The sequence below is a fragment of the Erinaceus europaeus genome, chromosome 20 (genome assembly GCF_950295315.1).
Source record: "Erinaceus europaeus chromosome 20, mEriEur2.1, whole genome shotgun sequence".
Classification (NCBI taxonomy): domain Eukaryota; kingdom Metazoa; phylum Chordata; class Mammalia; order Eulipotyphla; family Erinaceidae; genus Erinaceus; species Erinaceus europaeus.
The window spans coordinates 48,455,754-48,473,284 of record NC_080181.1 but is presented as its reverse complement, the minus strand read 5'-3'; the positions used below and the strand labels follow the sequence as shown (position 1 = coordinate 48,473,284).

The following is a 17,531-nucleotide window of genomic DNA, read 5'->3' as shown; positions in this document are numbered from 1 at the left end:
ACTGCAGGTAGGGAGCAGGGGCTCGAACCTGGGTCCTTCAGCTTGGGGATATTGCTTCTAACCGTGTGCGCCAGCCACCACCTGTTCCCCTGCACTGTTTACACTGGTGTTTCTTTCGCCTTCAAATGAGCTTATTAACAAAATAGCCACTTTAAAAAAATGTGAATTGAATAAAAGTGTCTGCTGTGAGTACTGTAGTAAGATTCTGAAATATCTGGAGTTAAGATTTATAGCAGTGAGATATAAATATGACTTATTCGCCACCAGGTTCCAGACGCTACCATCATGCCGACCAGACTTCCCTGGCCAGATGACCCCACCAATGTGTCCTGGAGCCCTGCCTCCCCAGAGCCCTGCCCCACCAGGGAAAGAGAGAGACAGGCTGGGAGTATGGATCCACCTGCCAACACCCATGTTCAGTGGGGAAGCAATGACAGAAGCCAGACCTTCCACCTTCTGCATCCCACACTGACCTTGGGTCCATACTCCCAGAAGGTTAAAGAATAGTGTGGTGACGCTCTATGCCCTGACACAGGGCTGACGTCAGCCTTGGCGACAGAAGGCTGACACTATGCAGTGATCTGTGCAGGCACAGGGTGGACTGTAGGTGTGCAAAGCATTGTGGGTAGGCTGAATAGACTTAAAAGGACAGCAGCCGGAACTCTCGCTCTCTCTTTGGCTGCGGCTTCTTCTCCTGGTCAGATGCCTCTCAGCGGAGATGCCCCAGGCATCCATCGGCCAAGTCTACTTCTCCTGGGAACTGAACACGTGTGACTCTGCTAGCCGGTAAACTTTTAGACTCCTCCACAGCCATGAGCAACCTTTACCAGAGCTGATAATTGTTTATCTTATGGGACTAAACTTTGATAACCATATTCAGACTTTATAGACCTAGTGTACGCTTAACCCTTGGTGATAAGTGCTTATTTTGCCTTTTACCTGTTTCACCCTAATAAACCGTGTATTGATTAAACCAGTTTCCAGCTCCTGCAGTGAATCCTTCTATGCGCAGCAGCAGCCCCCAACCTAACCCCATTTTGTTTTAAGTTTAATTTGCAACCGAATAGGAAAGCTATCAGGGAAGGAGATGGGATACGGAGTTGTGGTGGTGGGAATTGTGTGGAGTTGTACCCCTCTTATCCTACGGTCTTGTCAGTGTTTCCATTTTACAAATAAAAATTATAAAAAATATGACCAGAGCCCCACACCACTAGGGAAAGAGAGAGGCAGACTGGGAGTATGGCTCAACCTGTCAACATCCATGTTCAGCGGGGAAGCAATTACAGAAGCCAGACCTTCCACCTTCTGTATCCCACAATGACCCTGGGTCCATGCTCTCAGAGGTATAAAGAACAGGAAAGCTATCAGGGGAGGGGATGGGATACAGGGTTCTGGTGGTGGGAATTGTGTGGAGTTGTACCCCTCTTATATCCTATGGTCTTGTCAGTGTTTCCATTTTACAAATAAAATTTATAAAAAATATGACATTCTCTTGAGTATAAAGATTTGAGGCATATGTACTTAGAGATGGAAGGACAAGCTAGAGAGAGTCATTGCGTATTTTTTAACAAATGGCTTCAGAAGTGTGAAGGGTTCTGGACTTCTCAGTTGGATGCTATCACTAGAAGCCAACGATGAAAGGTGTCTCAGTGGCTACTTAAGTCACTGCTTATTTAGACAGGTGTATATAAGCACCTTTTCACAGCCATGGCTTAGGGTTTTCAATGAGGGAGTCAGTGGGATACGCAGAAGCTGAAAAGAGCATTCCTGAATAAGAAATGGGCACCAGTCAGCAGCATCAGTAAATTTGTCTTTTTCATATGCAAATGAAAATTTCTAAAGTAAAGAAGGCATTGTTTTATAAATAGTGAGATAATATTCTGGGAAAAGGTTACCGGTGATTACACAAGTTATCTCCTTTTTCTTCATAAGGAAATTGAGAACTCTGTACTTGCTCTTTTCATGAAAACGGATCTTGCATCCAGACTCCAGCAGAAAGCCAAACTCTGAATTCTAATCACAGATGAGAACTAATTACACCACTTAGGAAACTGGGAATGACTAAAGCCTGCTGGTACCAAACCACTGTCTTTGAAGGGTGTCTGGTGAGACACAAGTCACTTTACAAAGCTAGGCGTTGCAAGTGGAGAATCGAGACTCGACAAGACATGGAGTAACACTTCCATAAGTCACTACATACAACAAGAAAAAAAGCATTGACCGGATGGTCATTATATTGAGTCCATCAGAGCTCAGCTCCTTAGTCTAAAATAATTCAGATCTTGTTCACTCCGCCAAGTGTTATTATTTTAATTTTATTATTATTATTTCTTTTAGTTTTGATGTGTGTTTGGGAAATGGACAGTGATGTCAAGTTTATGTTTCTTCCAACTAGAAAAGTCAGTTTCCTCTTCTCCCTCCCGCCCTTCCATCCTTCCTCTCTCTCCCTCTCTCTCTCTCTCTCTCTCATTCTTTCTTTCTTTCTTTCTTTCTTTCTTTCATCTCTCTCATTTTTTTCTTTGAGAAAGCTCATTGACATCTCAACAGAAATTACTACTCCAGAGTCAAGAGTAATAAATAAATAAATAAATAAATAAATAAATAAATAAGTGGAGAGACAGACTTCCCCAACTTACACAGCCCAAAGGGACCAGCTGACGCACAGAAAGCAAACTTGAGCCATTAGAGCCGGGACTGGGGCTGACACTGACCTGTGCCGACACCCAGCATTGTCCTGCCATCTGCACACGTGTGAACTTTGCCTTCCAAACTTGGCTTCTCAATTAACATGTACAGCTGGGGAAGAATTCCGTCATTTCTCTAATATCCTTATTGCCACAGGTCTGACATATTAATATTAAAAATATATGTGCAGAGATCAAGGCTTTTCTTAAGCACTTCTGTTTTTATTGCAGATAATAGGCAGGAGGTGAAAGTAGACACAATATAATTTGAAAAGCATAACCCTGATTAGGCTCTGATTGGAACGCTGTTCTACCTTACATTTAAAACCTTTTTATTATTAGAATGAGCTGTCAAAACCCAGCTCTGCATCTTCTATGAGAGGGAGGCAAGGGCATGGATGCTTTGCTACTTCCGTGCAAATAAATTTATAGTTCAAAGTGCCATCTTCTTTGACTATGTCCTTACGTATCAGAGATCTGTCATGTGCTTCACTGAGGTGTTGGTGCAGATGTGGCGCCTGACTTTAATTTGTTCCTTCTTAATGGACGCTCATTATTATTCTCCTCTATTGTTCATTTTAGTATGTTAGGCATGGACACGACAAAGAAATAAAGCCAATAAGGTATCACTGTTTGATGATAAATGGACAGTCTTTGTAAAGGGGTGTGGAGCTGAAGAAGTTGTCACCTTCCATCTTGAAAGAGAAGGAGTTATGTTTTTTTATTTTATTTTATTTTTTACAATCTCAGTCAAGATAGCCATCCCAAGTTCTGGGGAAAAGGTGTGGTTTTTGGAATCCGTGCACCAGGCACAAACCCAAGTTCTTCTCAGTGCTCAGTACATAATCTTGAGAAATCACTTAGCTCCTCCAGTCATTCATTTCCTCTTCTTTAGAATAGAGGTAGTACCTAGTTCTGGGTGTTGTCAGATAGCTTCACTGGGAAGTTTCCAGAAGGATGCCTGGCACAGAGCGCCACATTTAGTAGCCTTTGACTTTATTCTCTTTCCTTATTTTATTTTATTTTATTTTATTGCCTCCAGGGTAATCTCTGGGGCTCAGTGCCTACATGACAAATCTACCATTCCTTCTGGCTACCCCTCCTCCCCTTTGAAATCTCTTTATCTGATAGGACAGAGAAAAATTGAGAGGGAAGGGGAAGATAGAGAGGGAGGGAGACAGAGATATCTGCAGAAACTTCGTCACCACTTTTGAACCTTTCCCCCTGCAGGTGGGGAGCAGGGACTTGAACTTGGATCCTTGTGCATGGGAACATGTTCACTCAACCAGGTGTGCCACCTCTCAGTCCCCTCCCCTCCATACGTCTTTGTAACACTGAATTGTACCCATGCTAAGGAGCTCATCGGCACCTCTGGGCAACTGCACATATTGACTTGTTGAGAAGCCTCCTCAAGTATGTTTCTATGCTTTTGCTGGTTTCACCCTTTCACTGTGCTCCATTTCCACCACAGAGAAAGAAACTAGAGCAGTACATGTTACAATGGCAAGGGTCCCTGTTTGAGCCCCACCCCCCAAACCCCCCTCCCTCTGCCAGTCCCCACCTACAGGTGGAAAGTTTTACAAGTGGTAAAGCAGTGTCGCAAATCTCTCTCCTCCCCCACCTCTCTCTATCTCCCCCTTCCCTTTTTATTTCTGGATGTCTCTATCCAATAAATAATGATAATGTGAAAAATAATGAAATTAGTGCAGTGGCTGACAGAGGACCCAAAGGAAGTTGTAATACATCAAATCATGAGTTTTCTCCTTGAAATTCTCTCTTCTTTAAGCCAGTCCTTCAAATCCTCAAATACACACACACACACACACACACACACACACACACACACACACACACACCCTGCCACCACCCAGATTAAAATCCCTTCCCCAGCATTCAGAACTGCCCAACCCAACCTTACTGCTCAATGGCTCAAATCTTGCTTACTGATGGGACTACTTTTAGCAGAAGAGCCTGGGTCATGGCGTTGTGATAAGTCAGGCTTTGCAGCCTAACAAAGCTGAGTTCAGATCCAGTCCCCACTTCCTAGAGGGGAAGAGGATGAGATGTTCCCTCTTTCTAGAAATATTCCTTTGCTGCTGGGTATTGGTAGTGGTGTGTGTGTGTGTGTGTGTGTGTGTGTGTGTGTGTGTGTGTGTGTGTATGTGTGTATGTGTGTGTCAGGTATATTTGTGGTGGTGGGGGGAGATGACTTGGTTAAGGCTATGAGGCAGGCACAGGAGGAAACATTGTGTGAAGTGGACATGTGGACTATATGGTAAGAATAGCAGGGGATCCAAGGATCCAAGCAGAAGTGTTGTGGTCATGTGGTCTCTACCCTGGAAGGCTGGGTTTTGCTTTCCATAGTCTAACAAGGATGGGGTTGATTCTCTTCCTACCTCAATGATAACAAGACCTTTAGAGTACAAATATGGTCTTACCTAGAAAGGAGAACATCACCACCCAACTCAGCATATGGCAGAAAGGCCTTAAAGAACACCAGACACTATAATAGGAAGACTTCTGGTTACAGACAGAGAACTCCTACACAGTTACTCTTCTGGACCTGACCTTCACCAAAGAGACCGTCCTCCTTGGGACTGCTGAACATGGTCAGACCAATGGAGTATTCCAAGGAATGAGGGAACCCAAGCTAGGCTGACTTTCCAGGCAAGTTATCTGACAGAGACCTTAGAATCTGGGCATAGGGGGCTTAGTGGGAGAGAAAGCTGGACAGATTGTGGGTGTGAAGCCAGGATACCCAGGCAAGTGTTTGGAGGCAAAGAGAGTGACCACAGAAGCCACTCACAGGGCACTGGGGCAGGAGGTGCAGAGATAGCTGCTGGGGTCACTGGCTAGTTTAGGGTAAGATGTCGAGTTTGTGCTAAGTTGTTTCTAATGGCCTTTCATGCCTGACTTCCTCCTTCCCCCAAAAGGGTTTCTTTTTCTTTTTCTTCCTAGTAGTATCTTTATTTATTAATTGGATAGAGTCAGCCAGAAATCGAGAGGGAAGCGTGAAAAAGAGAGAGGGAGAGGAAGAGGGAGAGAGAGCTGCAGAGACTGGTTCACCACTTGTGAAGCTTTCCTCCTGCAGGTGGGGACCAGGGGCTTGAACCCGGGTCCTTGCACACTGCAACATGTCAACATGTGTGCTCAACCAGGTGCGCCACCATGCAGCCCCTCCAAGGGGTTTTCTATTCCCTCCTGCCTTTCCAACCTGGAACATGTGACCCTTGCTTTCCTGGAACCCTCAAAACATGGCAGGCAGAGTCCTGCTATGTAAGCCTGAGCTAGCAAAGCCCTGGGAGCTCCATCCATCCTACAATGGCCTCTAATGATCCCTAATCAAGACACAATCTGCACCGTAAACAAACCAACCGTTCCTTTGTTTTGCTGAAGTGAGAACTAAGGCTTATTGATTATTCTTCTGACCCAGGAAGGGATCTGTATAGATCTGGGGAAGATTGATGGTCCTTTTGATCTGAGGAAAAGACCAGTCTGACAACACAATGCCACATTAGAGCCCAACTATCAGGAAAGCACCTGGATTTCCCCTCCCTCCCTCCCTCCCTTCCTTCCTTCCTTCCTTCCTTCCTTCCTTCCTTCCTTCCTTCCTTTCCTCCTTCTTTCCCTCCCTCCCTATCAATAACTCTGGTCCTTTACAATTCTCTCTTTACTCACACATTGGATGAAGAGCTCTGTTTCTAGCCATGGTTCTCAATTTGGGTGTCTCTGCCCTTTTGGGTTAAAAAAAAAAAACCTGCATTGTTGCATGTATTCATATTCTCACAACCTCATCAAACTATACATTGGTTTGTTACAATGCTGTACAAGCTACTTGCTTAACTGTGGTTGATTTGTCTGTATCATTTAAAAACAAAGGTCAGCATTGAATGCACATGTTACCATGAGCCTGGACCCAGGTTCTAACCCCCAGCTCCCACATTTAGGGGAGAAGCTTCAAGGGCAGTGAAGCAGGGCTGCAGGTGTCTCTCTCTCTCCCTTTTCCTTCCTCTCAATTTCTCTTTAGCCTATCAAAGAAAAAAGAAAAAAAAATAACCACCATTTATATTTGGAATTTTTTCCTTTTATTATTTTTTATATTTTATAATATTTATTTTCCCTTTTGTTGCCTTTGTTGTTTTTATTGTTGTTGTAGATATTATTGTTGTTCCTATTGATGTCATCATTGTTAGATAGGACAGAGAGAAATGGAGAGAGGAAGGGAAGACAGAGAAGAGGAGAGAAAGATGAACACCTGCAGACCTGCTTCACTGTCTGTGAAGTGACACCCCAGCAGGTGGGGAGCCGGGGGGGGGGGGGCTCGAACAGGGGTCCTTATGCCTGTCCTTGTGCTTTGCGCCATGTGCGCTTAACCCACTGCGGTACAGCCTGACTATATTTGGAATTTTTTTTGTTTGTTTGTTGCAGGGGATTCACAGCTCGAGAGAGAGAGAGAGAGAGAGAGGGAGAGAGCAGAGTACCAAATCTTCATCTATACTGTGGGGTCAGAGATCAAGCCTGAATGTGCACAAAGCAAGCACAGCACTATCCAGGTGACCCTTCCTGCCAGTCTGTGGTTGATGTCTTGGTCCACATCATCCCCGTCGTGGAGCTGTACTATTCTAACAAGGAATTTTGCACCTCAGTCCTTTGCGTCCACAGCAGGTTTACTCAGGTGGGTAAGCAGGATTTGAGGGGTGGGGATGGGAGGAAGGACTAGAGTGGGAAAGAATGTGAAAACAGTCCAGAAATACTCCTCTGCTGATGAGTGTCTGTCTGTGTTAATTGGTTTGGTCAGAGTTTGGCATTATCCTTCAGTGCATGGCAGTCGATTCAAAGGCCTTGTTGGAGGCCAGGTTATGTACAAGCTCTGTAGCAGCTGGTCCACTGCTTCTCTCAGCCGCCTTGATGCCTCTAGGTCTTTGAAGCAAGTGTAAAGTGGGTAGCACCACGTTGGACCATTTTTCTGCAGCTCAGAAGGGGTAGTCTAGTATTTCGATGCCTCTGCCCTTTGCTATTCTCCCCTTCCAACCTGTAATCTGTCACCAGAGGTCCTCGAATCTATTTAATAATTCTAGAGGGGCAGAGAGTCTATGATATGCCCCTCCAGGGCTACCTATGCTGACCCTCATGGTAGTGGCTGCAGTCTCTAGAAAAAGCACAGAGTCTCTCCACTGTTGGTCAGCTTTCCCCATAGAGGTCAGATGCGAGCTGAGTGGCCACTAAGGTCACTTACAGAGAATGTGATACACCTCCCATAAGGCGTCTGGACCAACAGATGGTATTGTCTGTTCGAGCTGTTGTAGGGAAATGTGTTTGACTTTGCAATATGGCCTAATGTCCAGCTCAGAAGCATAAGCTGGACTGACGTGGCTTACAAAATGGCTCCTGTTTCACCAGGAAATCAAAGCAACCCCTTCCTCCTCCTGAAACGATGCCAACTCACTTCTCTTGGGTCTGTATTTCATTTCTCATGATGGCTCCAAAGTTACATAGAGGTGACTACAGTCAACATAATGTACTACCTTTTGTCCTTAACTGACTGTTAAAGACAAATCAAGAAAAAGAAGTCAAAATATTTTATTTTTATTTTAAGTTTTTTCTTTATTATATTAGCTAGGGACAGCCAGACATTGAGAGGAAAGGGGGATATAGAGACAGAGAGAGACAGAGAGGCACCTGCAATACTGCTTCATCACCCATGAAGCTTTCCCCCTGCAGGTGGGGACCGGGGGCTTGAACCTGGGTCCTTGTGTTTTGTATCATGTGCGCTCAACCAGGTGCAACATCACCTGGCTCCCGTCAAAAGTTTTAAATCAAAGCCAAAGACAGCAGCTGGGTGTTGGGAAATTGTGCAGATGTGGTCAAGCTTGGCAGGGCCCACAAACCACCCTATTTCCATGCTAGTGTAGCCCGCCCCTTTCTCTACATACCAATCTTCTGCTTTGTCTTATAAATGATTAAATGTCTCCCTCCTAAGTCCCCACAGGGTATTGCTAATTCCCGCCAATGGAATCCCTGACAATGATTGCTAGGGAAGCCTCTACCATGTCCAGCCCCTCCCACTTATGGTATTATAAAAGCCACTTCTGTTTCTGGTTTCTCTCTCTTCTGCGTCCCAACCTAGAGGAGGTCAGGAGTGCAGACCAGGAGGCCGACGGTGGCCATTGCGGTTGGCTCCACGTGGCTTAACCCACTGTACTCACTGCTGACTCTGGGGCTCCCGCATGAATAAAGATTTGTATTGCTACCACCACAAGCTTGGTTCCTGGGTCATCTCTCCCACCCACGACGCTAGCCCAGCACCTGGGGAAATAACTCAACTCATGGAGAATAGGGCTTGCAAGCCTGAGACTTCCATTTTCACCACTGGAGCCACAAGTGATACTAGAAATTGACTGCGTCCTTGACATCCTGGATGACTACTAGGTGTGGACTTATGGGGGTTGGGATGTCTCTCTGTCCTCTTCCTTCTCACCCCCCACCGCCCTCACACCATTTGACTTATCTAGACAGTGCTGGAAAACTAGGATACCGGGTTTACACTAGCTTTCCTCCCCTTCCTCCAGAGATGATGGGAATGGAATCTGTCTTCTTTCTGAATGTCCTACAACTGTTTTTAAACAGTGATCATATAGCTGAGCAACAGGGACTGTATGAACCTCTGAGTCAAAGATGATGTTGAGACTCTGGGCTGTAAACAATAAGAATGATCAACAACAAGGGCAACAAAGGGGAAAAAATGGCCTCCAGGAGCAGTGAATTCGTACTGTAGGCACCAAGCCCCAGCAATAACCCCAGAGGAAAAACAACAACAACAACAGTTCTTGGCAGGGGCCAGGCTTTGGTGCTCTTGTAAAGCCTACAGGTTAACAAGTTCCCAGTCCCCACCCATGAGTGCTGGAGCTGGGCTGCAGGTGTCTTTTCTCCTATCTCGTGTTCCCTTTCCCCTCTCTCTCTCTCTCTCTCTGCCTCTAACTCTATGTAAAGGGGATGAAAAGGCCACTGGGAAGAGGCACTAAAGCCCCAGCAATAATCTTGGTGGAAGAAGGAAGAAAAAAAAGAAAGAAGAATGAAAGAGAGAAAGAAGTGAAGGAAAAAAGGAAAAGTGAAAGAAAAAAAAAGAGAGAGGAAGGAAGGAAAGAAGAAGGAAAAGAGTTCCTCTCAGGAAATTAACCAAGTTCATTGCTACTAACTCCCAAATGTGTTAAAAGTCAAGGATTTATATTTTATATACAAAAAAATCTACAAAGTGGAATTTCAAATCCTTCATGTGTCAATTCAGGGTTCAGTGCAGGCTGCATCTTGGACCACCAACAGTCCATTAAAATATTTCAATGACAGGACTTCCCCCTCTCCTCTTTTTTTAAAAGCCATTTGTCTATTTTAATTTTAAAATAGGAAATTCAATTAACACATTTCAGGAAATCATGACAATAATGCTCATTCATATTACAACCTTGGAAGTTTCAAAAGCCATACACCTCCTCTTTCTATACTTTTTTTTTTTTAACCCTTCTGAGATGAAGCTTAGTGTGATAAAAATCAAGAAGGCTTCCTTGAACTCTGTCTAGCAAGATGAACTCGTTGACACAGCTGCCTGGCCATTTTGGAAAGCTTCGGATAATGAAGCTGTCACTTCACGTGCACCTGCACTTGGGATATGCAGAAGAGAGGCAGAGAGAGCGAGCTATCTCTCATCACCGGAAAGGGCCGGAGAAGCCATCCTGGAACGGGGTGGAGAGGGATTAGTAATAGCCCTTTTCTGATTCCACCCTCGCACATGCGCACATGCGCACATGCGCATGGGTAAAAAATCATCTTATGAATTCTCCAAGCCAAGCCCCGATGTTGGGCTTCAAAAGCAATTTCAGCAGCAAAATAAGGTGCTTTTCTTCAATTTTCAAGCCATTTGTACGAGGTTAGTGTTGTTTACCCACCTGGTACACTGATATTTACATACCCCTTTAAAGAAAATTGGTAGGTATGATTTATGGAGTACTGTAAGAGCCCAATTTTCCATGTAGTGCGCCTAATCTGAAAGGGCATTTGCAAAGGTCACTCTGGCCATACAAATACCAAGTCTCCTCTTTGGAATAAGTTAGGATATTCATTTTTCTTGGAAAAATGTCAGCAGTACCTGACTCCCGGGGTTAGTTTATGCAGATAAATGTGTAAGCCTTTAATCTCAGAACAAAAATACTCTACACAAATGTAAGAGCAGTCCATCGATCACTGTTAAGACCTGTAATTTGTTTTTATTTAAATTTCCAGCCAGGGCAAGGGAGGAGGTGGGTGGGCGGGAGACAGGTCGGTTAACATGGTGTCTCGTACTGAAGGCGAGATCCAGTCACATCTACGTGCCCGGGCTGTCAGCCGGGTGGCTCGATTACAGATTACAGGCTGGCTCAGACTAGCCTTCGTTGGCTCTATTCCTCTGGCAGCTAGAGGCTCCTTGGCCAACTCAGGCTTTTTCAGAAATTGCCCTGTAAGTTTCTTTTCCTTTCCCTGGAAAAGCTGTGGAAGTAAAACACTTATTAGCTCACAGCCAGGTGAATGAACCACCCCCTCAACTTTATGTTTATTTTTCATTTATTGAAGTCAAAGTAGAAAGGGACTTGACAACCGCAGCTGTTTTTCAAAGTATCAAAGTTACCGGGGAAACCAAGAACAATCTTACCACCCTGATATTGCAGTTATATACCCAGCAATTTCAATGCCCTACCTGATAGACTCCCTTTACCTATCCCATCATTTACTATCTGTCCACTTATGAAACAGGAAGAGTTCACGTTTGTTTGTTTGTTTGTTTGTTTGTTTTGGTTTAATAATGATTGACAAGACCTTAGAATAAGAGTGGTACAATTCCACACAATTCCCACCACCAGAGTTCTGTGTCCCATCCCCTCCATTGGAAGCTTTCCTATTCTTTATTTCTCTGGGAGTATGAACCAAATATCTTTATGGGGTGTAGAAGGTGGGAGGTCTGGCTTCTGTAGTTGCTTCCCTGATGGGCATGGGCCTTGAGTGGTGGATCCATACCCCCAGCCTGTTTCTCCCTTTCCCTAATGGGGCAGGGCTCTGGAGAGTTGGGGTTCCAGGACACATTGGTGGGGTCAATTGTCCAGGGATGTCAGGCTGACATCATGGTAGCATCTTCAGTTTGGTAGCTGAAAAACATTAAGATATAAAGCAGAACAACTCTGACACCATCTCCCCAACTTTTAAACAAAAGCCCTCCCGTCAACCCAGGGAGACAAAAGCCAACTGATGACCCATTTTTGTGACTTTATTTACTATTCCCCAAGACAAAGTTGCCCTTGGAGTAATCTCTCTTCCCTCCAATCAGTCACCATTCCCCCCACTAAGAGATTTATTTTACTTTTGCAACTGACCAGAGACAAAGCAATGGTGTACTGCATCAAAGTAAAGGACTCTGGGGCCTGGTGGGGTGGGAAGGGGGAAGGGTTCAGGTCCTGGAACGTGATGTGGTGGTGGAGAAGGACCTAGGTCAGAGGTTAGAGTGCAAAGCTGAGAAATGCTGCACGTGTACAAACAACTATATTTTACTGTCTACTGTAAACCATTAATACCCCAGTAAAGGAGGGAATATATATATAGAAAGAAAGGGGGGGGGATGCAGAGACTCCCAAGCAGGCAATTCCATCAAGTCCGTGGCATCACATTTTATACTTCTGCCTTTTTTTTTTCGGGATGCTTAAAAGTTATTCTAGAAATGGAGACTTGATCCCAAATCATGTTTCTCTGAAAAGCGTTTGCTGGTACTGAAGGCACCAGACATACCTGATGTGTAAAACATGACCATGGAACGCTCGCCTTTATTTTTTGTTTTTTAATATTTATTTATCCCCTTTTGTTGCCCTTTGTTGTTGTTTTTTATTGTTGTAGATATTATTGTTGTTATTGATGTTGTTGTTGGATAGGACAGAGAGAAACAGAGAGAGGAGGGGAAGACAGAGAGGAGAGAAAGACAGACACCTGCAGACCTGCTTCACCGCCTGTGAAGCGACTCCCCTGCAGGTGGGGAGCCGGGGGACTGGAGCCAGGATCCTTAACCCAGTTCTTGAGTTTCGCACCATGTGTGCTTAACCCGTTGCTCTACCACCCAACTCCCGTTCGCCTTTATTTCTATGACGGGTGAGAAGGTGGAAGCTGAGGGAGAGACACTGCATCTGTTTCCAGAAGTGCCATTTTGCCAATGAGTATTTGGAATGTACCGCAAGTGAAAAGACAGCTGAGTGCAAGCACTTTGGTTTGGCCCAACAGCTGACATTGATTTTGCCATCTCCGCATTGTCAGCGGGAAAGGAAATCACAACCATCCACATAGATCTTCCTTTGAAAAGGATATCAGGGCCAGGTAAGCACACCTGTTCCCATGCACAAGGACCCAGGTTCAAGTCCCTACTCCCCACCTGCAGGAGGGAAGCTTGGTGAGCAGGCCTGCAGGCATGTCTCTTTCTATCTCCCCCTTCCCTCTCAAATGCTTTCTCTCCCCAAAATGAGAATTAATCAGTGTGTTTAAAAACAAGGAGGATATCAGCATGCTAATAATAGCTGACACATTTTATTGTGGAACAAAAGTACAAAAGAAAATAGCTGGTATGGTCTCTATTAAATAAATACAAAAATAACAAAGAATCTTCAGTCACCAGCTGATAAAATGACACACAAATGATCCAACACATCATAGTGAAAGGAGTACAGAAAATTTTTTTTTCCTTTGCTTCCAGGGTTATTACTGGGGCTTGGTGCTGGCACCATGAATCCACTGTTCTTGGTTGCCACTTTTTAATTTTTTTAATTTTTAAGATTTTTTATTTATAAAAAGGAAACACTGACAAAACCATAGGATAAGAGGGGTACAACTCCACACAGTTCCCAACACCAGAACTCCATATCCCCTTCCCTGATAGCTTTCCTATTCTCTATCCCTCTGGGAGTACAGAGCCAGGGTCATTATGGGGTGCAGAAGGTGGAAGGTCTGGCTTCTGTAATTGCTTCCCCGCTGAACATGGGTGTTGACAAGTCAATCCATACTCCTAGCCTCTCTCTCTCTTTCCCTAGTGGGCCAGAGTTCTGGGGAGGCAGGGCTCCAGGACACATTGGTGGGGTCGTAAGCCCAGGGAAGTCCAGCTGGCATCATGGTGGCATCTGGAACCTGGTGGCTGAAAGAAAAGTTAACATGAAAACAGAGTTAACACATTGTTGACTCATCATGAACCTAAAGGCTGGAATATTGCAGATGAAGATTTGGGGGTCTCTGTTTTGAAGACAGCTAGTAGGCCTATTTTAGTTATATTCCAAAGGGCCTATGACTTTACTAGTTTTGTTTTGTTTTTTCTGAGCCTGATATTTGATAAAAGGTAGACCCAAGTTATTATCTGGGGAGATGATGTCATGGCTGGAAAAAGGGCTAGGAAGCTGGATCATTTTATTGGATAGGAAGAAAGAAATTGAGTATTGAGAAATTGAGTAGTACTCTGTGCACAGTTAAGCGCACATAGTACTACTACTCACAAGGACACGGGTTCGAGTCCCCCTCCCCCCGGCAGAAGGGACATTTCACAAGTGGTAAAACAGGTCTGCAAATGTTCATCTTTCTCTCTCCCTCTCTATCTTCCCTTCCCCTCTTAATTTCTCTGTGTCATACCCAAAGAGAGAGAGAGAGAGAGAAGCCCAAAAATAACAAACACACAAAAATGTCTAACTGTGAGTGTGAGTTACCTTAAAGCTGTTCCTGTGAGTACAGGCCTCAGAGCACACAGGCTCCTGATTTCACATACTTGTCTCTGTGCATTAATACGTGTTTTTATTTTTACTGTGTTAGGAATACATCTCAGAAGTGTGAAATCACCATCATTCCCAGACCAACTTTTTTTGTTTCCCCATTCATTGTTTTAGAGGAGAGACTTCGTAGTCCCAAGGCACCTTCCATAGAGTTCCCTCCAGTGCTATCCACAGAGCTCTCAGGAGGGGCTGGCACTGGAGACCAAGTCTCCAGTCCAGTGCTGTCTTCTGGTCCCAGTACATTTGTGTGTTAACATCACAGCTGCCAACAATAAAAAGGATCTTATTTTAGGACAGAGAAATGCTTACTGACCATTTCAGTACCCATTAACATGGCCTCAGCATGAGTTCAGGTTGGGTCATACAGAGTCTTCAGCTTTTGTAGGGGGGACTGGGCGGCAGCCGTACACTGGTTAAGTACATTATCACTATGCTCCAGGACCCAAGTTCAAGCCCCCACTCTCCACTTGTGGGGGTAGGTGGGGTGGAGGGGCTTGATGCTTCTTGAGTGGTGAAGCAGAACTGCAGGTATCTATCTTTCTCTCCTTCTATCTCTCCTCCTCTCTCACTTTCTCTTTGTTCTATCAAATAAAAATAGAAGGGGGGGAAAAGGGGGGGGGGAATGGCTGCTGGGAGCAGTGGATTTGCAGTGCAGGCCCCTGAGCCTCAACAGTAACTCTGGTGACAAAAAAGAAAGAAAGAAAGAAAGAAAGAAAGAAAGAAAGAAAGAAAGAAAGAAAGAAAGAAAGAGTAGAACTGAGTGATTGAGACACAGATCCCTGGACTACAAAGGTGGGTGTGTGTGTGTGTGTGTGTGTGTGTGTGAAGATTATATGTAGTCATACCCTTTATACGGTAGCCCATGGAGGAGCCAGGCAGTGCTGTACCTGGCTAAGTGCTCATAGTGCACAAGGACCCAAGTCAAGCCTCTGGTCCTCACTTGCAGGGGGAAGCTTCATGAGCAGTGAAGCAGGTCTGCAGGTGTCCCTCTATCTCTCTCCCTCTCTATCTTTCCCTCCCCTCTCAACTTCTCTCTGTCTATATTCAATAATAAATAAAAATATTTTTTTAAAAAAGAAATACAGGCAGAAAAAAATTTACTGGTCTAACAAAATAGAACTCCTCAATAAAATAACAACTCTCAAGGTCATACATACCCTACCTCTTTCTCTGCCTCTGACTTGCATAGCAGAAAGCAACTGTTGAGAGCAGAGTGGCTGATCTTTTGCTTACTGTCCTGTGTCCTGACAGAAAAACACAGCTTGTGTCCTCAGTCTCTTTGATGCCCTCAGCTTCAGGACCAAGTAATAGAATATTCTGAGCCTCTTCTGTAAAGAAAGTCCAAGGTGAGTTAAACAGTTGAGGCTTCCTCTCTGCCTTCAGGGGCAGTTGTGTTGCTATCCCTTAATTGCTTTCCCTTAACGTTTTTCTTTTTCCTTGGTTGAAAGGTATTCATATCAGTTGATCATTGGTTAAAAAACAAACAAAACAAACACAAACATAAAAGAAACAGAAACAGATTCGACTTGAAAGAACCATGTTAAGTGAGATAAGCGGAAACAACAAAGGATGAAAAGTTTATCTCACTCTTGGGTGGAACTTAGGGGACAGGGAGAGAAAAGGGGGAACACAAGGCAATAGCTTCCCTGGATGGGGTATATTGCACCAAAGCAAAGGACTCTGGGAAAGGAGCAGAAGGGAGAGAGCTTGAGGGGGAAGGGGGCTTCTGGGGCCCTGGTGCATGGTGGAAAAGGTCCTGCTTTGGGAGAGAGTGTTTTTTTTTGCAGACACCTCTCACCAGGAGATGATAAATTGTGCACATATTTCAACAATTATACTGCCAGTCATTAACACCCCCCCCCATAAAGACACAAAGGAAAGAAAGCAAAAGAGTGATTTTATTCATGCAGAGGGTGAGTGAGAGGTGACCCTGGAGAAAATGGAGGAGTGTTGGGAGCTCCCACATAAGCCAGGACAGCCTTGACCACTTTGGAGAGACCTCTCAGAAACCACCTTTCAGGAGGAAGTTTTCCCGGGTGCAGGTGCTGCTCTGGCGTGTTAGGTACTCCTCATCACCCCGGTGTGCTAGATACTCCTCATCACTCTGGGAAAGCTTGTGCTCTGCCAGGTGGGCTGCTCCCACATCACTCAGGTTATTTCCATTCCCACAGACACAGGAGCTGGTTGCAGTGCAGTCCATGGTCCATCCCTGGCTGCAAGGCCCCTGCTGTAGAGACAGGGTGGTGTGTGAGGCTCCCCACACTCCAAACCCACCCACCCCTCCATCCTGAGCTGGCTGCCCGCTGCTAGGAGTCCTCTGACAACAAGAAACGAGCGGGCCCCCTTGCAAAAGGGCTCTGGCAGCCGGACGGCTGACATTTCACTGCATTTCTGGTTTAATTAATGTCTGGGAGATGAACTTCCATTCCTACCCAGAGCTGCATAAATTAGAGGGAATTAGATGCCCTGCTTCTTTTCACTGTTCTCTCTCTCTCTTTCTCTTTTTCCCCATTTTGTTGCCCTTGTCATGGTTGTTATTGTTATAGATGTTGTTGTTGTTGGATAGGACAGAGAGAAATTGAGAGAGGGAGGGTAAGACAGAGGCGAGAAAGACAGACACCTACAGACCTGCTTCACTGCTTGCTAAGCGACCCCCCCTGCAGCTGGGGAGCCGGGGGATCCATCTGGGATCCTTACGCTGGTCCTTGCGCTTTGCGCCATGTGCGCTCAACCCGCTGTGCTACCACCCAGTCCTCTCTCTCTCCCTCTTCTTTTACCTGCCCACTGGTCACTCTTTTCTTCCTCCAGTAACACAGCCATGTAGCTGGATTCCAGTCTATACCCCAGTGGCAAAGCACCTCTGAAGTTTATTGGCAGCCCTGTCCTGGGCTGGGCTGGGGACTTGGACATAGAGTGGGGGCGGGGAGTCAAGTCCAAGGGCAGTGAGGTGCTCCCCTTCCAGCCCTGGACAATGGAGAGCGCTGAGTCCTCTGGAAATCTCAAGGTTGCCGGCATCCTGGAGGCTGGGTTCTTCTCT

The 17,531-nt window shown here is 45.2% G+C and overlaps 1 long non-coding RNA gene across 2 annotated transcripts in view; it reads left to right on the top strand.

The window, feature by feature from the left end:
• The first annotated feature begins 612 nt into the window (after nucleotides 1-612).
• Nucleotides 613-17,531, top strand: part of LOC132534927 (uncharacterized) — a 50,849-nt gene continuing 33,930 nt past the window's right edge. Inside the window, exons 1-2 of one of the 2 annotated variants that reach the window (XR_009546687.1) lie at nucleotides 613-786; nucleotides 15,684-15,840. This is a non-coding gene — a long non-coding RNA (uncharacterized LOC132534927). The remainder of the gene's footprint in view (nucleotides 787-15,683; nucleotides 15,841-17,531) is intronic. The other variant, XR_009546688.1, reaches the window with a different exon arrangement.